This window comes from Triturus cristatus, chromosome 4_2 (genome assembly GCF_964204655.1).
Source record: "Triturus cristatus chromosome 4_2, aTriCri1.1, whole genome shotgun sequence".
Lineage (NCBI taxonomy): Eukaryota > Metazoa > Chordata > Amphibia > Caudata > Salamandridae > Triturus > Triturus cristatus.
Genome location: NC_140586.1, coordinates 773,135,683 through 773,160,479, shown reverse-complemented (window position 1 = coordinate 773,160,479; position 24,797 = coordinate 773,135,683).

Genomic DNA, 24,797 nt, shown 5'->3' with positions numbered 1-24,797 from the left:
TGCATGGAAAACATGGCCAACCCAACACACATTGACACCATTCCCTCTAGTGATGGCCAATCTAAGTCACAGACACATATGTTGTAGAAAAGACATGCTGTATGCCAAAAGGAAATGTTTTGTATCTAAGTTGTTCCTTGCAAGTTTCACAAAGGATATATACTATGAGAGACACTGAGGAGGTTGTCATGCGACTGATGTGGCCCTAACAGCTAAGAATGAATTTTGTGGTGCCCAATTGTGACAACAATGTAAATCTTGGGGATGTTATGCATGTCTATTACCCTCAACACATTTTAAAAACATGTGAGCCTCTCAGTGCGAGGACAAGTCAATAAATTGCTACTTTGTGGCCAACTGCGTGAGCTCTGCAGATCTGTGACTAACTAAAGTACCAATCACGCCAAAGAGCCTGCTTTTCATTCAAAAAGTGTCAGCTGAGGACTCAGGTCTATAGCATTTAATGGCCACTTATGTAGGAATCAACCATGTTAGTGAGAGGTATTTTCGCCCCAGCAAAGTATTCTGATTAGTATATTTTCAGGAAATGTACCTGTTCATATTGGAGATAGGTTGGTAATGTCTTAATGCTGGATTTATATGTTAAGGTAAAGGGTACTCCATTGCAACGGCCATGGAGTACCCTTCCTGCCAACAAAATGGTCCGGCCACCAAATTTAAAGCAGGCAGACCATTTTTTGGCGATGGAGGAGGTTACTCCATCTCCGCCATGGCCAAACTTCTCCAACGGACCGACAAAGTAGTAGCCGTTGGAAAATTGGCTATATGACTTTCTGCCCAATTTAGATGAGCAGACATATAGCCATTTATTACTGCCCGTCACCCCCAGGAATACCCTGGCAGTAAGGGGAAGTGAAAACATTAAAAAACCCTCCTCGCCTTGGGAGAGGGCTACTATGGCAAGGGAGGCATTGCTTTTTTATTTTCAAAACTAAAATCCCACATTGGGGTTTAGTTTTTGAAAATAAAATAACTTTGTAAATTTGCAGAACGGTTATGTTTGACTGAGCCATACGTCAAACTTACAATGCATTCACAGAAAATACCTTGAGGGCCCATCCTGTGAATGTTAGAAATGTCTGTTGGCCCACCTGACATTTCTAAATTTGGCTGTTAGGACCTCCGCCTGGCGACTGAGTAAAATACTCTTTCGCTCTGGCAAAGGACTGCTCGACTGCCTATATTCAAATCATGCCCTTGGTTATATCAAATTAGTGTATCTTTTTAGGATAACTAACCTCTAGGTTTCATGTTGATGATTTGCACAGAACAACGCTAAATATATCTTGCCATCCATAAATGTGACTGCTTAAATGTGACTCAGAGAAGCCTTTATACCGTCATGCAGTGGGTGCCTACATTGTATGGGAAAGTGTTTAAAAGTACATCACATTAAGATGTTGGTAAAATGAAAGAACCTTAAGAGTATTGGCAGCCTGCAATAACATTTTTGTCCTTGTTTACTTTCCTCTTGCCATCTCAATCTGTGTAAACATACCATGGAACCATGGTTGCCATACTGCTTATAGTGCAAGGTTCCCATAGGTTTCATTAGGATGTTATAGACTACTTACTGTAGTGAGGGCTGAAAGTGCATCAAAGGACAGGTCAACAGTGCCATACCTGTAGCCTTAAAGAATGTTATTCCAGACAAAGACGTAAATCTGCACCGTGTTCGAGTTTTCAGACATCTCAATGTATTTCTATGTTAGGTCTGAAAATCTTCACCATTCATAGCTTTTAAGGTGGTTGCATTTTGAGAAATTAATTTTCTCAGTTAAAGGTATGCACACATATATTTTTGCAGTAGAGAAAAAAAATGTAAGTGCAAACGAACTTGCCACTGTTTTTTATCCTCTCTTCTCCAGAAACCCCTTCTTCTACATCCCAACCAATTTTTAAGTTGTTTCCTTTCCATTCCTGCACTGGAAAGTGATTTCCTTATCCCCGGCCATGAATAAATCTCTAACTATTTCTAGTATAGAAATGGCTTGTAGAGAAGTTTGTGAATATCCACAAATCCATGTTTCTGTGTGTTTGCATGCTTTCAGGGAATTACTGCGTTAGAACTAACACTCACTTGCTAAATTAAGAGATGCATTCATAGGGGGGGCGTGGCTAGTGCCCGCGGACGATGGCGGCTTCTTTGTAGCTCTCCCGGGCGGCACAGAGAATGGAGACCCCGACGAGACTCCAAGCGGTCTTCTAACTTTTAGAAGTCATGGATTCAGACTTCGGAACGGGTGAAGGACTGCTGGCGTGATTTTGGGCGCCCGACGTTGCCTGTGGGTATGCCTTTCTCTTCGGCAACTGTGTGAAACGTCGACACATAGTGTAGCGACCGCCATTTTGGATCAATGCTGACGGAGCTCCGCTCCTAGCGTTTCTCGATGAATTAAGTTACTGGCGGATTTACTTATGTGTTCTTTCTATTGGCAGCCTGCTGGTTGTCTTGCACTGCCCTCTTAACTTTTATGGAGTGATTTGGCTTATGTAAGAGCGTTTTGTAAGTGATTTGGAATTCCTGTCACTTCAGGCTCTTACTATTACGTCATAACGATGCCGTACTGTGACTGAACATTAGTTGGAAAATACTCCCTTCTGCTTTCAAACAACTATGGATTACCTGCTACTTTTACTCATATGTGGCACGTTTCTATTTATTTTATGACAGTATGAGGTGTTTTCTTTTGATACTGCGGCCGCCATCTTATTGAAGCTGTTGTCTGAGTCCTACTCCTAGTAGTCATGCAGTGTCGGAAGGATTTCTCATTACACTATATGCTGATTAATGCTCCATTTACAGGATAACTAGCTCTGGCTCTTTTCATTATATCGATACAGTGTTGATTTATTCACGCTTTTGGGTGCCATTAACATTTTTTCTTGCAGTTCATTTTTCTCCAACTGTTGCAACTACATATTCGATCTTTGTGAGGTTAAATCTGGTTATGTGTCACATGCTCGTTTCACATCTTCTAACTTAACGCTCTTCATACTGTGTTATTCACTTTTTTTTTCTAGCACTGTTGTTGTTTCTGTACCTAGAGGTGACCCTTTCTTCTTTTCTTGTCATGGTTTCAAGATTGTTGCTACATTGCACTGCATACTTTGTTTCCGCTTCCTTCATTTATCTGTTTTTCTCCTTCAGATTTTACTAACCACACTGCCTAGCTATATTGTTGGTTTTCCTGCTGAGATGTTTTTCCTTTTTTGTTATAACTTGTTGTATCTTTACTTCACCTCTCTATGTGGCTCATTCACTAATATCTCTTGTTTCTAGCCCTTAACTTTAATGTACTTACTTGTACACAATTCAGTTCACTAGCTCTATTATGCCGGCTCTTTTGTTCTTAATGCTTCATAATTGTTAATGTATATGGACATATCTTATTCTTATTTAGATTTTCATCCCTATTAGGATCCTTATATTGATTGTTTACCTGTTGCTATATATTTTAGTTGCATTTGTCATTTCCTCTATGGGTAGATTATATAAGGAGCTACGCAAGCCTTCTTCAACTCCTCGTAAATCTTTCCTTCACACGAGTTCTAGATATCAGTGTCTAGAGATGGATGATTCCTCTGATCCTTCTGCTAAAAGTTCCTCCTCTGCTTCAGCTCCACAAACCAGTGGCCTCACCAAGGGTTCAACCAAAAGGTTAAAAAAAGACCCACCCTCTCCTCCCAAACAAACTTCCTCAGTAACAATGGATGTCCTTTTGGATGAAATCAGGGCCTTGCACCCTTTTATTGAAGAAACTAAAACTACTCTTGAGGAAACCAAAACTACTCTTCAGTTGCTTTCCGACAAGTGGTCGACTATTGATGGTCGTGTGACCCATCTAGAACAAGCTGTGGATACTCTTACTTCCTCTGTTGCCAAGGTTGATCCATTATGTCTCCAAGTTTCTACGCTCCACAAACAAATTGAGAACTTAGAGAACAGAAGTAGGAGGAACAATCTTCGCATTTATGGCCTGGCGGAAAATTCAGAGGGGTCTGATGCCCTTGCTTTTTTCAAATCCTTTTTGCTGAGGATTCTCCAGTTGCTGGATACTACTAATCTCAACATACAAAGGGCTCATCGTTTGGGTCCTCCTTGTACTGGGTTATCTACTACTCATGCTAAACGGCCGAGAGGTGTTATCATTTATTTTCAGGAGTATACAGATTTACTCACTGTTCTGTTTGCAGCTAAAACACTTCCTCGTCTTACATGGTCTGGTAATCAGCTTTTCTTTGCACAGGACTATGCTAAATCCACAGCTGACCGGCGCAAGGAATTCCTCTCACTTAGACCACAGCTTCATTCTTTGGGAGCGAGATATGGACTTTTTCATCCATGCCTATTCAAAGTGACTTTCAACAACTAGACTACTACTTATGATGATCCGCTGAAACTAAAGAGTTTTCTGTACTCTCATACCGCTAACAAAATGGACACTGCTGCTTCATCCAGTTCTTATTAATTGGTTATCACCCACCTATTTCATATTAATGCTTTTATGTTTTGTTCTTTGTTGGTTTTCATGATTGTTATGTTTATGCTATTTCTTGACTGCTTGTTTTGCGTCAAATTTATATGTTCTTAACATTTAACATTCATCCTCTCTCCCCCTTTACACAGATTTCTTCCTTCACATCACCATCCTCCTCCATGTTCGTGGAGTTCATTGCGGTTGTCTTCCTTCCCTGCCTTCCCTTTGGAGCTCATGACCCGTTATTGTTCCATGTGGCCTCCACCCTCCTCTCCTTTTGTTTGTTCTCGACAATATGTAAGTTTTTTAATCTTCCTCCTTTATTCTACTGTTTTTACATTTCTTTCTCTTTCTTCTTTATGCACCTCAGCTCCTCACTTCCCCCTTAGCTATGCTTTCTCTAAGTTCACTTTCTGTTCTTTCTTCCTGATCCAGTCTTTTCATTTTCCCTCTGTTTTGCTTATGTTTTCACTATACCTCTTCTTTTTTATTCTCCCCTTTTTTTTCAATATGTAACTGGCTTTCACTTTGTTGTTTTTTCTGAAATTATCTTCCCGTATTTCTGCTGTCTCTTATTAATATCTATATATGCTTTTAATATCTTTCTTTCTTATGCTTCTTCCTCAACTGGTATTTTGATATGCTTTTTTACCATTGTTTTATGCCTTTGAAAATATTTTCTTGGAATGTTAGAGGTTTACATTCACCAATTAAAAGACAGAGAGTATTATCCCATTTGACCAAACTCAATGCAGATATAGCTTGTTTGCAGGAATCACATCTATCGGCAGATGAATCTGCCAAACTGAAAAGAGGTTGGGTGGGTGAAGTGTATTTTTCCCCAGGGGATGGTAAACGCAACAGCGTTTTGATCCTATTTAAAAAATCTCTTCCAATCAAGTCAGTGACGCATTTTGCTGATATTTCAGGCAGATGGGTGTTAGTTAATTTTAATTTAGACAATGTTCCTATTTCCATTCTAAATGTGTACGCTCCAACAAGTGGGGACACCTCTTTTTGGGCCTCTTTAGCTCCACTAATCACTCAACATTATGTTGATAACTTTATTTTAGTGGGTGATTGCAATGAGGTTTTTGATCCCTTTTTGGATAGAAATTCAGCTAGCATTTACATTCCACACAAATCACAAAAGTCTTTCACTCACCTCATTGCACAATACAAACTTACCGATGCCTGGAGACTCTGTAATCCCAACTCGCGAGAATACTCTTTCTTTTCACCACCTCACCAAACTCAATCTCGACTAGATTATTTTTTTATCTCACACCACCTTACCCAGTCCCTTATTTCTTCTGACATTGGCTCCATTTTAATTTCAGATCATGCTCCAGTTTCCATTACCTTAGATGTATTACGAAAGCCTATTTCCATTAAAAAATGGCGTTTTAATAACGCTCTCCTTCTTGATATACAATTTGTTTCTTCTTTTACATCCTTTTTTCACGATTATTTTTTGCGTAATCATACAGGTGAAGTTCCATTTCCTGTAGTCTGGGATGCTTTCAAAGCATCAGCCAGGGATTTTATCATTAACTATGTCTCTCGTAAACGAAAAAAAGCCCAACAAGCCACTAATGTTTTACTCTCCAAAATTAAACGATTAGAGCACTTATATTATACTTCCAAATCAAAAGATTGCTTAAACGACCTCATTTCTGCCAAATTTCAATTTAATAAAGATTCCACATTTAATGCCTCTAACTTTCTTTTAAAATCTAGCACCAAGTTTTATGGTGGGCAGAATAAGGCTGGAAAATTGTTGGCTAATTATTTAAAGGTGAGACAAAACAAAGTCACCATTGAATCTGTTTATGGTCATGACGGGTTACTGAAACACAAAAGCGATGACATCTTACAAGAATTCTTACATTTTTATGAAACTTTGTATTCCTCCGAAGCCTCTTCGTCTGAGCGGTCCATTTCCCAATTTTTGTCAACCATAGCTTCTCCTTTCGATACCCCTCCGGACCTTTCCTCTTTAGAATTCGAGCTTTCTCACAGGGATCTCCTCCAGGCTCTCCATACTCTCAAACATGGGAAAGCTCCGGGGCCAGACGGCTTCACTGTTGAGTTTTTTTCCTGCTTTTCAAATTTGCTAATACCCAAATTACATCTGCTTCTTTCTTCAAACTGGTTCCGCTTCTGTATCCTTCTCTGATGCCCTTATTTGTATTATCCCGAAACCGGGCAAAGATCCACGGCACTGTAAAAATTATCGCCCTATTTCTCTAGTAAACATTGACTATAACATTTTTTCAAAAGCATTAGCTTTGCGTTTAGAGTCTTTCCTACCCGAGCTTTTAGGGAAGGAACAATCTGGCTTTGTTAAAGGCAGACTGCTGTCGGACAACACTAGATTATTTTTTTTATATTCTTTCTAAGACTTCACATTATCCGCATTCCCTCGCAGCCATAGCTTTGGATGCGGAAAAAGCTTTTGATCGGGTTGAATGGCCTTATCTGTTTAAAATTTTGAAGTGGTTTGGTTTTGGATCAAAAATTTCTTCCCTGATTTCCTTCCTTTATTCTCGTCCTAGAGCAGCAATTTCGGCAAATGGGGGCTTATCTTCTTATTTTTCACTAGGGAGAGGGGTTAGACAGGGTTGCCCACTTTCACCCTTTTTGTTTAATCTTGCTTTAGAACCCTTTCTTTTGCGAATTCGCTAGAATGATAACATACATGGTTTTAACTTTCTTAATTCCAACATTAAAATGGCAGCTTACGCTGATGATGTCTTACTATTTATATCCCAACCAGATACCTCCCTTCCAGCATTTTTAGACGAAGTGCATTCTTTTGCTCAGGTATCGGGTTATAAACTAAATAAAGATAAGTGCGAAATCCTACCACTTACGAAAGTAACTTTTAAAGATGACTTCTCTGCTTCAGGTTTTACTTGGAGCCCTACTTCTATTAAGTATTTGGGCCTCACTTTTCACTCCTCTCTTTCGGGTACAATCACTAAGTATATGGACGATTGTGTACAAAAATTAACTACTCTCACTAACAAATGGCATCCTCTCTACTTATCGTGGTGGGGAAGATAAGACACAATCAAGATGATGCTTTCTCCCATTGTTTTGTTCACAACATCCAACATACCACTTGCTATTCCCTTGAAATATTTCAAGAAAATTAACTCCATTCTTTCTTCCTTTCTGTGGGGGTATAAAAAATCTCGTATGTCTCTATATAAGCTAATGCGCACAAAAAGAGAGGGTGGGGTGAACTTTCCAAATTTTTCCTTGTATCATAAATCCTTCTTGTTACATCAAGTCTCTCATTGGATTGAAGACTCCTCCTTATCCTCCCCTCTCTGGTTGACCTTAGAACAGTCTTTCATTTCTCCCTTCTCCTTCAAAGAATACCTCAAGTTTTCCCGTAGACCTCAGTCTATATCAACTCCCATTCTTAAACATACTTCCAAAATTCTTCCTTGTTTACCTGATTCATCCTTTTTTGATCAACCTATTTGGCACAACACGTCTATTTTAATCAACAATAAGCCAATTTTTTGGAAATCTTGGAGAACACGTGGCCTCATTTGGGTGCGGCAAATGTTCCATCATACTCAGATAATTTCCTTTGATTTAGCTGCCACTTCTTTCAGTCTACCTCTCGCTTTTCGAGCCAAATATTCGTTACTGACACGCGCAGTACAACAAGCCTACGAGGTTCATCTTGCTGTACCTCCTTCATCAATTCACACACCTTCTGATTTGTCCTCGCTGAATTCTTTACTTCTTAAACATTCTAAAGCTTCAAAGATATACGCCTTTCTTCGCACTCTGTCCTCCCCCCGCATTAAAACTGCGACAGAGGAAGATTGGGAAAAAGATTTTGCAACCTCTTGGTCTATTCAGTTATGGGACAAGTTGTGGTTGAAGATTCGTAGATCTTCCAGGGCTGCTAACACTACTCAAACATTATTTTTTATTTATGATCGTTTATTGTTTTCACCACTCACCCTCAGCAAACACTTCCCAGATGCCTCTGACAATTGCTGGTCCTGCTCCTCACCAAGTGCAGATCTTTTTCATATGCTTTTTAGTTGTCACTTTGGGGCATATTAACAACGAGGCAATAAAAAATTATCGCCGCTTTTGCGGACGTTTTCGGCCGAAAAGCGGCCATAATTTTATCGCAATATCATCAAGGACACGCTAGCGCGTGTTTCCTTGATGTAGAGCCCGTTTTTTCACAGCCTCGCCTCGCATCGCTAATGAGATGCAAAAGAGGTGTGGCTGTGAAAACAACACATGTTAATATCATGAAGGCAGCTTCGCGATATTAACAAGGAGGTACAGCGATAAAAAAAATCGCGCTACCTCAGCCTTAACTCAGGAATTTAACACCTGTTAAATTCCTGACTAAGGCATACTTTTAATAGGATATGGATTATGCTGATAGGACCACAGGGTCCTATCAGCAATGTTATCGCTGTTTTCAATGGAACATCGCTGGAAAACCAGCGATGTTCCATTGAAAACACCGCTATCGCTGAAATATTATCGCCATAGCGCTATGCGTTGTAAATATAGCGTTATCATGGCGATAATATTCAGCGATAGCTGGCGATAATTTTTCTGTCGCTGTGAACGGCCAGCGATAATTATCGCTGGCCGTTGATAATATGCCCCCTAGTTCTTCGTTTCTGGAGGCAGGTTTGGTCTCAAATTAATAAGATTTTCTCTTCCACTCACTCCTTCTCTTTTTCTCATATTTTTTTAGGGAGCCTCTCTCCTATCTGGGATCATTGCACTTGTAGCGTTAGGATAATCGACTTGCTATTAGCAGTAGCATTTCAGCAAATAACTAAAAATTGGAAGGATTATACCAAATTATCTTACAAGGCTTGGTGGTATGATGTTTGCTACAATCATAGATTAGACACGACCTTTGTTTATCCCTTAACCTTAGCTAGTAAACGAAGAGAATTGTGGAGCCCAGTTACAGTATTTTTTTATTCAAGTGCTTGTACCTCTCTGTCCTCATCCCCATTACAGCAAGAAGTTTCTAAACCTCCATGACTTCCTGTTCTTTGTTAACAAGATATTCCTTTTTCGTTCTTCTTCTTTTTTTTTTAATCTCTCCTTGCTTATAATGTATATTTCATATCCCTTTTTAATCCCTTATTCCATACCAACTGCCAGTTTTTGCTTATAATTATTCTCAATTTTTGATGTCTCATATTACAGCCAATGTTATTGCCATTACTTAGCCTGTTATCTGCTTTTATTTGCTATCCTTTTTCTTATTTTATGTCTTATTTCTGTATCATCTGTGCATTTTCTTTTAATAAAAATTTTCTGAACTTAAAAAAAGAGATGCATTCACACTGAAATAAAAGCAATTTGGGTGTGGAAGTCAATCTTACATGCACAAGTAGAATTTTTGAATCAAGTACTTTCTAAATGAATTCAGGGGAGGCCACTGTCCTTTGCAAAGAATTTAAGATTTGAGGAATGAAGAGATACCACATCCTAGTCTAATATAATATGCCACATATGCTGACACCTAACATCCACACAAGAGTGCAGTAACCTTTTAGATTAAAGAAGGCGTTATTCCTGTTTCAGAGGTAGGAGTGCTACCCCTGACCACACCTAATTGATGTCCTTAACACACTCTGGGCCTCATTTACAAGAAACTGACGCCTCGCTGCGTTAAAGCAGGGATGCACTAGCTTATTTGCATCTGCAGCAGAAACCATTGTGCCACCATAGATGCGCCGTATTTACACAACGGTGCACAATGGCGCAGGGGTTTTTGGCGCATTGCTGGAAATGGTGGGAAAGGCAACAGAACTCCAGAAATGCATCACAATACAGAGGCGATGATGCATCACCTATTGAACGGGGACCAATGTGTTAGAGCGTGAAAAGGTGACAAAGTCACCGAGCACTCAAACATATTGGTCCTGCATGTGACGCATACAAGAGGAGATAGTGCCCACTTGTATGTGTAACATCAGCACGTAATGTCACAAATTGTGACATTATGTGCACATACCTACCACCTTCTGCTACCTTCTGTGGCCCACTTACCTCGTGACTGGATTGCATATTGCAATCAAGTCACTCCAGCTGGTGGGAGCCCTGTGGCACAGCTAGTGCGTCATCCCTACGCCTTGTGTTAGCAGGCATAGGGATACTGACGCATTGGCAGCGCAGTGGCCCGAAACAGGAAAATAAAAGTGGTAAATACCACTGCAGCAATTTTATGGTAGGCGTTTCCGACGCAGGTAAAAACCAACAGAACCTTAAAAAAAAAGACGCATCTGCATCCATGTCAATATGGAGCAAATAAAGCGCCACTGTTGCATCGAAAAAAAGTGACGCAATTGCGCATGCAAGGCGGCACAAGTGGCTTGTAAATAAGCCCTTCTATACTCTGCTCTTGTAGCCAGCAGGACTTTTGCCACTATCTTCCGAGGTAGAGTTATATGTGTAGACAACCAAAGCACAGTTTATGTTCTACACAGGCAAGAAGTACTTCAATAAATCCATTTCGATATTGCATTGTTTTCAAATAGGTAAGCACAATGTAGTTCAATCATTTTATCTCCTTGACTAGTTGCTTTGTCGTAGAGTTCCGGAAATAAAGGTCCTTTTCCAAGAATGCCACCTAATTGTTGTGTAAATCACAAAAGTTCATCAGAGACAGAAGATGAACATGACACCCTCTTGGAGAATATATTATTGACTTTGTCGCTTTGACTTTTATTTAATAACATTTTCAAAATTACTTTCAAAATCTGAAAATAAGGCTGTTACTTTCCCTTTGTCAAAGATTCATTTACAGCAATAATAAGCATATGTAATAGCGCGTTTGTAAATTGTCACTGTAGCGCTGTTCAATTTAGTCATCTCGCAATAGTATCTCTATTATTTCTAACATATCATCTTACCTTGTGAAGAAAACATCTCTCATTTATGTAAAACTCTCCGAGGACCACAGTTCATGAGCACTGATGAAACTGTGTTTTATTATAAACACACTGAGAAATTGTTTTTGTTCAGATTTTATGGGGAACATACTTTAAACCACTGCTTTTACGCCCGCCTCTAAAGAGAAACTACCACCAAGGTTGAACGACTTTTTAAAAGGTGGCATTGACCTGCTCTCGTTGTTGTATATAATCAGATGGAATATGTGATACTAAAGTGATTCAGTGTCGTTTTACGTAAAGTAGTCCCTGGAAAGAGAGAGCGAGGTGAATGTCATGGGCACAGGTAGCTGAAGACCGTATGCTGAATGGCACATTTGGAAGGAAAGTCTTTGGACGCTCCCTCTTAAAGTCATTCAAGAGAGAAGTAAAACGAAAAGCAACATTTATTATGGAATCCAAGGTACTGAACAGGCCAGGCCAGTAGGACTTCTATCACTGATTCATCACCCTGTGGCACAAAAGGTAAATTGTACTTGTTTGTTAAGCTTTCCGTTCTTTGTAGTAGTTGCTTAACTCCAGTACTGCAGACCATCCAGAATTATTTCACTTCTCTATTTCAACCTACTCTGTGACATTCACCTACATTTTGCTCAGTGTTTCATTTCTTGATGGTAAATTTCATCACAATTTGTGCACATCTGCGGCTGAATACTGCTTATAACACATCAAGGAGGGGAATCAGGGGTGATACAGGTCCAGCGCACAAGCCCCAAGATATGAACTGTAAATAGTAAGGTGTACTGTTCCTAAAAAAGGAAAAAGAACGGGGTGAAATAGATCCTAGAAAGATCAAGGGGCCCTCACACACCCTGAAGGGTGTCGTGCTTCATCATAGGGCAGCTCCTCATTGGGCGGGCGTTGCAATGCCCAACAGGCCCCGCAGGGGGGCTCTTTGCCGGAGATCTTTCAGCCTGTATTCCTGGCCATGGATGAAGCGGGTATGTGTAGAGCGTGTGGGGTGTATAAAAATCTAAGCAGTGTGTAGGAAATGTGTGAGTTTTAAAATAACAATGGGAACCAATTGGACTAACATTAATTAGCAGGTTCCATGTCATGATTAAAAACCTAGCTGCTTTTATGGGGAGCTTCCAATAATCTCATCAAGCATTTAAGTGAACATAGCGGTCGACATGTTTCATGCCCTATGTTGTTTTAAGGATCGTGGCATTTCATCAGGACCGAGAGAAACTACTAACTACTCATAAGAGGGTAGTTCACAACTAAGTGTAGGATTTGGAAACCATACCTCACCAAATATACCTTAAATGCTTGATGAGATTAGTAGAATCTCCCCATACAAGCAGCTAGGTTTTTAATCATGACATGGAACCTGCTAATTGAAGTAAGTCCAGCTGGTTCCCATAGTTATTTTTTTTAACTCACACATTTCCTACACACTGATCACATTTGTATATACACCACACACCCAAAACACACACCCGCTTCATTCATGGCTAGGAATACAGACTAAAAGATCTCCGGCAAAGAGCCCCTGTTCAGTATTGCAGCACCCGCCGAATGAGGAGCTGCCCTATGATGAAGCATGACACCCTTTGGGTGTGTGAGGGCCCTTGCTCCTTACAGGAGCTATTCCAATCTTGTTCCTTTTCGTTTCTTAGGAACAGCACACCTTCCTATTTACAGCTATATACCGCTTGTCATGAGACTTCACAGAATGATAGGAGCTCTTCCATCAGTGATTACTGTCACCCTCTGCTTGCAGCACTCACTTTGTTCCACCATGTAGTATCCTTGAATTAGGTAGCTTGTCAATTGTGTTATCCTGTTAAGGTATTAATCCATAGAGCTGGAGTTTTCAAGTGTCCTTTATTTCAATGAAGATTAAATTATGCATCAGGGTTGCTAAATTTGGCGGCCAGAAAATACAAATTATGTGATGGAAAGCAGCACATTTGAAGCAGTATTAATGACCTTTTGTCATTTTTACACATGTTAATACTGTATGGGTAAAAGTTTAACCTCATTAATATCAGTTTAATAGCAACATACAGCGATCAGCAACTGAAATTTGAAATGTGTACGCATTCCAAATGACGTCCTACTACACAGGAACATGTAAGGTGGCATTTCTAGTAACTTTTGATCCATTTGAGTAACTGGTGAATTTTAGTAGCCTGTGGTGAATCACCAGCCAGACATGTGTGGACTGTAGTGTCTTGCGAGTTTTATGACAGAACCCTTTTGGCTCCGGATGGACTCCGTAGAGGTGGGAGGTAGATGTCAGAGCAGAACATGCTGAAAGCTTGTTTTAGAATGTTGAGCTCACAGATGCGTACACATTAATAAAGACGTGCAATACTAAGCTCCGTGTGTGGTGTAGTTATTGGCAGGTACCCAGGCTGGGGGAGATGTTACAACTGGCCATCAGATAGGGGATAAGAAAAACAAACTGCTTGTGCATGCCACGTGTGTCCCTGTGGAAATATGGAATTGATGCTTCAAGCATGTGGAGTCTCCAGACACTGTAAAGCAGATGAAGACAACAAAAGCGTACCAAAGAATCTACACGTTGTTGACCGAAAACTAACCGTGGGCAATGAACTCTGCTTGCGGAGGTTGCGGAGATTTGTTAACTATGCATTACATTGAAAACATGGAATTCATGAAATAATTCCAACTCTACCAGGTATCAGAGTTAGCTATTGCACCCTCAACCCTTTGATAAATCAACTTTACCTTTACATGCTAAAAACCATATAACCAATTCATAAAAGTGAACTTTGAACAATACCAGGCAATTATAGAGGTGATGCTTTTGGGCTCACCCCTAACCTAGGGGGAGCGAAAGCAGATGCCTTGAACACAAAGAGCATATCATGTTGAACTATTCAGTGGTGGTCCCATCCTCCTAGGACCACCCTAAGCAAAGTTATGGGCAAAAATACAATGCCAACCAAAGGCCCAGCAAAGCAGTATGGGACGAGATTCTAGAGTGCAGTGAATATTATAGCATTAGCTCTCAGCTTTGCCGGAGAGCCTGCCCCTTGAAAAATGTTTTGATGTCGGATACTAATATATTCGCTGCACTCGAGAATATCGTCCCATAATGCTTTGCAGGGCCTTTGGTTGTGTTTGTATTTTTGCCCACAACTGTGCTTGGGGTGGTCCTAGGAGGATGGGACCACCACCAAACCGTTCAGCATGATGTGCTCTCTGAGTTTAAGGCATCTACTTGGTTCTCTCCCAAGGTTAGGGAGGACACCAAAATCATCACCTCCCTTATTACTTGCTGTATTTTCATTTTTGTGAGATGACTATATGCAGTTTTGTATGAGAAGATAGAGCTATTTCTTACTTTATCAAGGGTATGTGAGGTTTCAGTTTTATCAATTGGGATGAGACGAAATTGTGTTACTGAGCGTAGTTCACAGAGGTTTTTTTCAATTCCGCAGAATTACGTGTAGTGGTACTCCACCAACTACGCCCACACTTACCGAAAACCTGCTGGTCAGGGCATACATAAAGGTACAGAGCTGCTATGCAAGATAGAGTTATACACTAAAAGGAGTGCTACAGCTGAAGGCAGATTTAACAAAGTTTACAAAGAGCAACCATTTATAATCATAACTTACAAACTAGTGCTGCGAACAGAAATGCTGGCTGACAGAACAAGCACAAAAGAAGTACATTAGCAGTGCACTTAGCAGAGCCTCGATCAGTAGAGCTTTATGACCTCAACATCGGGCAAGGAGATTCAAGAAGAAGCACGTGGGTTGTGCTTTCTGAGCCATCCAATAACTGGGGTGGCACCCCACCAAAGGTGCTAGGTCGGCTCACAACATCACCAGAGGACTCCAACAAGTGAATGGGGCTATATTGGAGGCCAATGAGTTGGCCATAGTTTCCCCGATTGTCCAGGATGACTCTGAAGCTGGTCCATCACAAGGCTTCAGAAATGGAGAGAATGACGCAGACTCAAATTGACAGTTATCTGGATCAGAAAGAGCTCCACCCTCAGTGTCAGCCACTCCCTTGACTAGTTACAATGCTACCGCCTTCCTGAAACTACCACCACCTTTCGATACAGCCAAAAAGCAAAATATTGGCAATAGATCGACTGCTTGCCTTATGATTTCATTAATGCACTTGAATAGACTGCTAAAAAGATTATGAAGTATCTCAAAAATCTTGCTGGTGATCGTGTAAAAGAAATCATAAAGAAAATACAGCGAACTGATGAAGAACCCACATATTGTCAGATGAAAGAAAGGCTGATTCTTAAGTTTAATCCAATACCAAAAGTCAGCTAAGAAAGATACATCTTCAGCCAAGAATGCCAAAACGTTGGTGAAACCATTGATGAATTTGTGGAGATCTTGATACACTCATGAAACACTGTAAGTTCAATGAATTTAATTATAAAGAAGCTATACGTGTAAGAGTTATTGATGGATGCTTGTCAGATTCATTCAGACGATGCTGAGAGAAAATCTTAAGGGCCTATTTACAAGTCCCTTGAGCTGACGGTGAGTCAGTTTCAAAATGGGAAAAGTGAAGTACTTGAAGTGCAATTAGGCCCCTTAGTTGGGAGCGAGTGTTAACAGATGCCAAAGCTAACGAGTGTGCTGTAAGACAAGCTGCTGACACGGAGGCTAGAGGCTAGAGGTGCACAGAGTGAAACAGTCATGAGGATAAAAAGTAAGCCAAAGCAAAAGACTGAAGGACAAAGTGATTTTTACACGTAAAAATATATTATGTTTTAGATGTGAATTTTCGTTTCCACACGAAGGTAAAGGTCACACAATTGGACAGGTATGTAAAGTAAGGGTGGGTGTAGTGGGGTACGTGAAGCAGCGCGTAGTGTGCCGAAATCTACGCACACTACGTGCTCCGCGTATCCCCACTACGCGCCACCCACTTCCCGCCCGCCCTCCTTTTAAAACATACCCTAATTGTAAATTAAATAATAGTAAAGACACTTACCTGAAGCGCGGCGTCTCCGGGGCTCCCTCTTCCTGGTTTCCAACTTCTTCTGACAAATGCGCATGCGCGGACGCCCGCGTATGCGCATTTCTCGCAAGAAACCAGGAAGAGGGAGCCCCGGAGACGCCGCGCTTCAGGTAAGAGTCTTTACTTTTATTTAATTTACAATTAGGGTATGTTTTAAAAAGGAGGGTGGGCGGGAGGTGGGTGGTGGGTGGCAGGCAGCTACGCTTCGCCCTGGCGTGTGCGTAGCGCTGCCTGCTTCGCCTACTTCGAAAACTGCGAAGCAGGCAGCGCTACGTACACTACGTGGGCGAAGCGTAGTGTCTCGCCCAGAGTTAATGTAAAGGCTTTGGTAAAGAGAACCATTTTTTGACAGTGTGTAAAGAGAAAGAAAAAAGCAAGCACATCATGGTTCAAAGACAAAATGGCTGCCAGAACATTCCAGAAGCAATGTTCGACGCACACTCACAAGGCCAAGTGGCAACATCAATTGAGGCAAATTAACACTGAACGAAGTTGATCACCATGTAAAGCATTGTCAAATAGTTCTTCTGCCTCAATATCAAGTGAAAATGAGGAAGATGGTTGGGCCATGTTGATGTTTACCTAAAAGAAATGTGTGCATGTTGGGCTGGCTACACATGAGAAAAAAAGTAAATCAAAGAAAAGTCAACATGTCAAAGCACCAAAGTCATATGAACATTGTCCAAAGATTACATTGGAAATAAATAGTTGCTTGATACCTTTCACCATCGACAGTGGTGCATCGATAAACATAATGTGTGAAGAGAAATACAATGAACTATCTTCCTTGCCACAACTTACGCCATCCAAAACCAAAGTGTACACATGGGTTGCATCGATGCCCATAAAAAGTCAAGGTTCATGTGTGACGACAATAAAACACAAGAAACCGAAGGTGCAAGTACCCATCCATGTGCTTCAAGGTACAGCGTCCAGTGCCTGTCTGCTCAGTTTCAGTACAGCTGCTGATATAGGACTGATATTGGTGAACTACAACATAAATGCTCATCACAAAATAGTAGGTCAATTCCCTTCATTGTTTCATGGCTTGGGAAAACCTAAGACTATGAAAGTAAAGTTGCATACTAATCAGATGTCCATCCTGTTGCTCAGACAAATTGCCTTTCATTTACAAGACGCTGTTGAAAAAGAACTTGAATCATTGCTTAAGCATTACATTATTGAGCGTTCAACTGATCCAATATCATGGGACTCTCCTATAGTGGTAGTGCCAAAAAAGGAAAAGTAAAGGAGCTGCATACGTATGTGTCAACCAAACAGAGCAATTGAACTAGAACGACATTCATGTCCATGCATTGCTGACATGATAATGCAACTGAATGGTGCAAAGGTATTTTCTTGCCTTGATTTAAATAAAGGTTGTCATCAGTTGGAACTCGAAGAAGATTGCAGGTACATTACAATCTAGACATGTTGGGCTGTTTTGATACAAGAGACTCAATTTTGATGTGTCATCGGCTACAGAACCTTTCCAAAACGTCGTTCAACGTGTCATTCAGCCTATTGTGAATGGATTCAATTTTAGCAATGACCTATTGATTTTCAGAGCTACACAGAAGAAGCATGATAAAGCTCTCCCACAAGTATGTCGTTAACTTACTGATGCAAGTTTGACATTAAATGCTGAGGAAAACAAAAATCTATGAGGCCTATATGTCCCCATGTGCCCCCCCCAACGCTTATGTGCACATGCATGTAATCTATGCATTTCCCCTCCATGGCCTTTCCTATCATGAGACTTATGCTATAATGTGGCCTGCCATCATCCAGACCCCCATGAGAGAAACGACAAATCTGTATTGAGGCCTACACGTTTGCATCATGTTTTCCTGCACCACATACAAACCCGTGTTTGTGGCTCAGCTAGACCCGAACAGAGGTTTCAGGCCTCAGACGTTCAGAAAGCTGTAGCTGCGTATCCTTGGCCTTACACACTTGGGCCTCAGCCAAAGGGGCCCTGTCACAAGGTGCCAAGACAGTATTGAGCACGGTTATCTGCTTACTCCTACGGAGCCGCATTCCTGCCTGGAGAAGGAGGGATCAACATAGCCCATCAGCACAGGAGAAAGCACAGCCTTTCTGTCTCTGTTTGTGAGATTGCAAAGCTCACGTCAGTAAAAAGCCCATAGCCCCCATGTAAGGCTTCTGCAGTAAATGAAGTAAATGAAGAAATGGATGCCACATCGGCTCTTGGTGATGAGCAACCTATGCCACGAATCAGTCCCTGCTCCAGACATCAGATATCAGATAAAACAAGATGTGCTGGTCGTCCTGACACTGAAGGCCTCACTCACTGAAGGCCTCACTTCCAGACTTTCCGGTTGCATAGCAACCCTTCCCCACGTCAGGTACACGTCATGCTCGAGTTGAGCACAAGTAAGGCAAAGTTCCAGTACAATTCCAGCAGATCACGCAACCCCCTCCAGGTATCCACCCACCTATGACAAATTACCCATTATCATCAAGTGGACGCCCACATGGACGCCCACTTTCACACCTACTTACACGCCCACATGCTCTTATCTCACTCTCTTTTGCTCTTTTCGTTTCTGATGTATATATACTGTACTCTGTGAATAATGTTTTGAGAATACTTTTGAGACCCTTCCAGATCCCTTGTGGTGATGGTAATATTCTCCCTTTGACTCAAGTTATTGGAATAAAGCCCTTTTTGAACCTGATACCACAGACTCAGCCTCTTGCTTTATGCATGATCCTATTGATATTCTGAAATACATAGAGCGTAATATTTTATTTACGACATAATGGCGCCCGAACAGGGACTATTCTCTTTCCCCACACGCCGGAGATGAGGGTCCAGTTTTGCCCCCTTCCACAGCCGTGACGGACTTCAAGTGCGCACGTCGCGGGTTTTTCCGCTAACTCCCTCAGGCCAACGAAGGAGACGGACTGCGACCAGGCATCCATACGAGGTGGTGAGGAATGCAGATTGTCCTACCCAGAGCCCACCTGCGAGAGAGCTGTGTCCGAGGTTTCTGGAGATCCACCTAGGATACGCCATTCCCCGCGCAGCGTCAAGTTTCGGAGGCCTTCGACTTCAAGTTCAAGTTCAAGTTCAAGTTCAAGTTCCGCTTCCCGGTGAGTTTTCTCATGGGGGTTGCAATCAAGTGTAAAGAACAATGGGAGAGCTAGGGAAAACAAGGGGGGTTGTGTCCGTATCCCCTGGATGTAGATAAGCTTTGTCAAAGGTGGACAGACCCAATGTAGTGTGGTACGGTCAAAATGAAGCAATGTTTGGGAACCCACGAAGTGGGTTAAAAGGCCCCTCACACACCAACCTGGTTGGTGTCATGCTTCATCATTGGGGCCCCAACCGGGTGGCCGAATGCCCCCCGGTTGTGCTGCGACGCCTGACTACAGCGGAGCTGGTGTGGTGCAAAAATGTGATGTGGTGATGATTAAAAAATATCGCTGAGAATCCTTGCCATTAGAAGATTTATTATTGGCGGCTCAGGATATAGATTAAAAAGATATGTGATGCAACTAAATGGAGAAATAATTATCTGTTAGTTGACTATGTGGTGGGTCTACATGTTTCAGCTCACGAATAAAAGTAGTAGGGAGCTTTCGTCAGGACCAGTGTATAGTGAGTGGCAAAAGGTGATGTGCCACGTGGTGAAAAAAATTAAAAATATTAGTTACCTACACACTCGCTAAGGTGTGTGGACACAGTGTCAACACAATAGCGGACACTGCGGCGCAAACCTGTGGGAGAAAACAAGACAGCACACAAGACACATAAGAGAGTTACATTGGTGCCCTGGATTGCAGGCAACATTCAAATAGATTTTAAGTGCTGTGAATAATCAAACCTGTCTTCAGAGAACGTACCGTAGGTGACACACATACATTTGAGGTGTATCATGCTACTAAGCGAAAACGCGGAGGCAAGACCATTAGAAATGCTAGGTAAGACGCTAAGCGCTATGTGAACTAAGGGTGCCAAGTGGTAAGTAGTACGGCACTACAATAAGCTAATGGTGAACTCCACACGAATAGCGCCAGGTGATTATACTGGCAAAGGTCGTGAAACCTCTACATGAGGTGTGTATATGGTGAGAGGCCCACTATGCGCTAGTGGGAAGAGGCTGAATATAGCCCTTAAGCGCTAGAGGTATGTGGTGGGCACAATCTCAAGGAAAGAAACACAATGCGCGAAACAGCAAGGGGAAGGGAAAAGGGAAAAAGGATAATTACACTATGGCTGAGTGAAGGCACTATGCAGGAAGCGGGAGGGGGGTGCTCCTTACAACAATTCTGTAGGCAAGAGAAATAACAAGATTAGAATGCGAGGTGGGCAGGGAAGTAACGGTATCCAGGGTGGGCGAGTGGGAGACACCTTACTTGGTTGTGAAGCTACCATTGCCTTGCACCTACTGTGGCCTCCCGAAGTCCCGGATGCTGACGGACCCAGGGGAAACGGAGAATAAATAGGAAGGAGCTCCATTGTGTACGTGCGTCAGTGCTGGTAAACTCGGGCGTGGCCGAGAGGACCACGCATGCGTGTGAGAGTAGCGCGAGGCTAGCGCGCATGCGCGGTAGATATCCAGCGGTTAGGGGCGCCTGCTCAGAGGAGCAATGGGAGTCCTGCGCGCATACGTGGACGATGAGAAAAGCCGCAATGGGTGTTAATTGAACCCAGGAAGGCGCGGAGGCTAGAGATGATGCGAACACAGGATAGGGCAGGAAGTTAAGCAAAAATCATGTACCCACTCGGTAGTGATAGCCTGATTTAAATAAAGACAGGACAATTCTTAATAATGCACGAGGATGGTGTAGTGGGAGAGCCACAGGAGTGGACATGAGCATCTGAGGCCAGCTGAGTAGTAGGAGCCAGGGCCTGTGGGAAAGACGAGATGTCAGATGGCAAAATAAGCCGGAACTAGACCGGAAGAAGGGAGTGCCTATGTAGTGAGTAAAGGCTATTGGTTAGGCGTAACCAAGTGGTTGCAGGTTGTCAGGACTTTCTCAGGCAGTTCCAGGGGATATTATCGTTCAGACCAGAGATGTGGCTCGAAAGACGATATATCCATCTTTGTTCCTGTTCCAGGAGGCGGGTCTGGATGTTGGGAAGGTTGTTGTCCAGGGCTTCGAGTATGACCCATCTCATATCGTTGGTCGTATGGCCTTTTTCCAAGAAGTGATTGGTCATTTTTGTGGTATTTTTCTTGCAGCGTATAGTGCTGCGATGCTCGCAGATTCGGGTTTTGACTTTGCGGGTGGTCATACCAATGTAGGTCAGATTGCACGGACATATGATCCGGTATACAACATTCTCTGTGTTGCAATTGGTATGTTTGCGTAACTCCCATGTCCTTCCAGGTTCCAAGTTCAGATATTTGGTTGTCTCTGTGATATGGCATACGCTGCAGTTACCGCAAGGGTAGTGCCCCTTGATGTTGGGGAGGCCCCAGGCGTTGAGCACCGTGTTGGAAGGTCTGGCGGGGACCCCTGGTCTAGTAGATACTATGGTGTCTTTGATGGATCTAGCTCTTTTAGTTGCGAGAAGGGGGGGTTCCCATTTCAGGTGGCCTGTGTTGAGGATCTTCCAGTTCTTTTTAGTGATCTGGGAAACTTTGTTGGTCACCGTGTTGTAAGTGGTGACACATGTGAGTGGAGGGGGGGTAGGTTCTTTGGGGTACGTGGTCAGTAGCCCTTCTCGGTTTTGATTTCTGGCCCTCTTACTTGCGGTCTTGGTTATGTGTTTCGGGTAGCCGCGTTGGTGCAGTTTATGGCAAAGGTCTTGGGCTTGTATTTTGTAGTCTTTGGGGTCACTGCAGTTTCTGCGAAGTCGCAGAAATTGACCATACGGGAGGTTTTCACGGAGGGCTCGAGGGTGGAAACTAGAAAAGTGAAGGAGGGAGTTACGTGCAGTGGGTTTGAAATGTGTTTTGCTCATGAGTCCTCCTGCAACTGCATGGATGTCGAGATCTAGAAAGGTGGTCTGGTGTCTGTCAGAACTGTGTGTGAAACGTAGGTTTGGGTCACACGTGTTTAGCCAGTCACAGAAGGCGGTGAGTGATTCGCTCGATCCTTCCCAGATGAGGAGGATATCATCAATGTAGCGCTTGTAGAACTTAATTTGTGGGATACGTGGCTGGTTGTTACTGAGCAGATGTTTGGTCTCGAAGTTGAAAACATACAGGCCCGCTATGCTGGGAGCGAAAACGCTCCCCATTGATGTACCATACTTCTGTAGGTAGAGCTTACCCTCATATTCGAAGTAATTCTCTTTGAGTGCGAGGGTAGCGCACTTCAGTACAAATGAGGGAGGCGTGTGGTATTGCCAATCATTCTCATTGAGGGCCTCTTCTAGTACGCGTAGGGTGTCATCTTGGGGGAGGCTGGTGTACAGACTTTCCACATCCAGTGACACCAGAAAAGAGCTGTTAGGGTCATAGTGAATGTTAGCTAAGAGTCCTAGTAGATCTTTAGTATCTTTGAGATACGTGCTGGTGGACTGGACCAGGGGTTGTAAGAAGTGGTCGCAGAAACGTGAGAGGGGTTCCAAAAGGGACCCGATGCCTGAAACGATCGGGCGACCTGGGGGAGGGATCCTATTCTTATGGATTTTGGGAACAGTATAAAAGTATGGTATTTTCCCTTGGGTGGTGGTGAGGAATTTGGCCTCACTTTTTGAAATGTGCCCACTCTGTTCTGCTTCTCCTACTAGGGTTTGAATGTTCGCTTTGAGTGAGATGCTGGGATCATGAGTGAGCAGTTCATAGTTCTTAGTGTCATTGAGTAGGCGCTGACATTCTTGGTGGTAGTCCTCTTTGTTGAGGATAACCGTGCCTCCCCCTTTATCGGCGGGTTTGATGATTATATCAGGGTTGTTCTTCAATGATTGTAGGGCCAGCCGTTCTTGTCTACTAGTGTTTTGGAATGTATGGGGTTCTTTAAGGGCTTCGATTTCCTTGAACACTGCTTGTTCATAGACCAAGATTTCTGGTGGGATTGAGCTGGGAGGGGGCATGAATGTAGATTTTACCCGGAGGGTGGTGTCCCCCTGGTCGCTAGGGTCAGGGAGAATCGGGGTGTTCTCGAAGAATGCCTTAAGTTTTAGTTTGCGAAAGAATTCAGCTAGTTCGCAATGTAGTTTGAATTTATCAAGCTTGGTCGTGGGGGCATAGCCGAGGCCTTTTTCAAGGATGGCTTCCTCTGTGGGTGTTAAAATGTATTGGGAGAGGTTGGTGATGAGACTTAGCGTGTGCTCGGGCCTGGTTGTTGGTCTCTGGTTTGGCTCCTCATCTGTGCTCCCTGTGGAGGGTCGTCTTGCCAGTGTACTGTGTTCCCTCTGCGTCTCCTTCCGCGACCTCTCCGGCCTCTTCCTAAAAAAGGCTGTGGTTGGTTTTGGTTCATGTATGGTGGTGGTGGACCAAAAGGTGGGTTCCAGCCATACCCGAATTGTGGGTGTATTGGGGGATACATAGGTGGATATAGTACGTTGGGTCCCCAGGGTCCCGGGGTCCATGGTTGTTGCCATCCTGTGGAGCCCCCTCTGCCTTGCTGGCGTCGGCGGTAGCTGCTATTGCTGGAGCCGCTGCTTCCGGATGAGTCTTCATCTGATGATGTCCCTGACATGTCTGCCCGATTGGGTGGTTGGTAGTCCGCTGCGGCGTAGGGGTAGGTCTTAGTGTAGGAGAATCTTTTGAGATCCTTTTGAAATTTGGTGATTTTGCTTTGGGTGAGGCCTTCTTTGTATTCATTTATTTCTTTGTTGGTTTCCTCTAGTTTCTTCTTGAAGGAGGAGAGAGTGGCTTTGAAATGCGTTTCCGTGGTTTGTATTTCGATGAGGAATGCATCAGAGAGGCGTTTGGATGTTTGGATGATAAGAATCATCCAATCACGAGTGCATCTCCACGCTATTTGGGCCCAATCTTTCCGGAAGACGGGATCCTCTAGAAAGATGCGAGGGGCATTCGTGACTATCAGGCCTCTTGGCGCGGTGTTATTCCTCAGATATTCAGTGAGAATTACCCCGTGGAGTATGGTTCTTATCCGGTTGCGCTTTTTCTCATTCAGGTTGTCCCAATCATCTGTTTGTGCGATCGAGGTTGCCAAATTGAAGTCAGCCAGTAATGGGGGGTTGTCAAGAATACTGTTGACATCATCTAGGGTGAACCCTAAGCCAGGGTTCTCAGCCATAGTGAAAAAAAGGGAGGGTTGGTGTTTGCGCAAGGTAAGGAAAAAACTGCTCTCACAGCTGTGCGCTGCGAATAACTGTAAAGAACAATGGGAGAGCTAGGGAAAACAAGGGGGGTTGTGTCCGTATCCCCTGGATGTAGATAAGCTTTGTCAAAGGTGG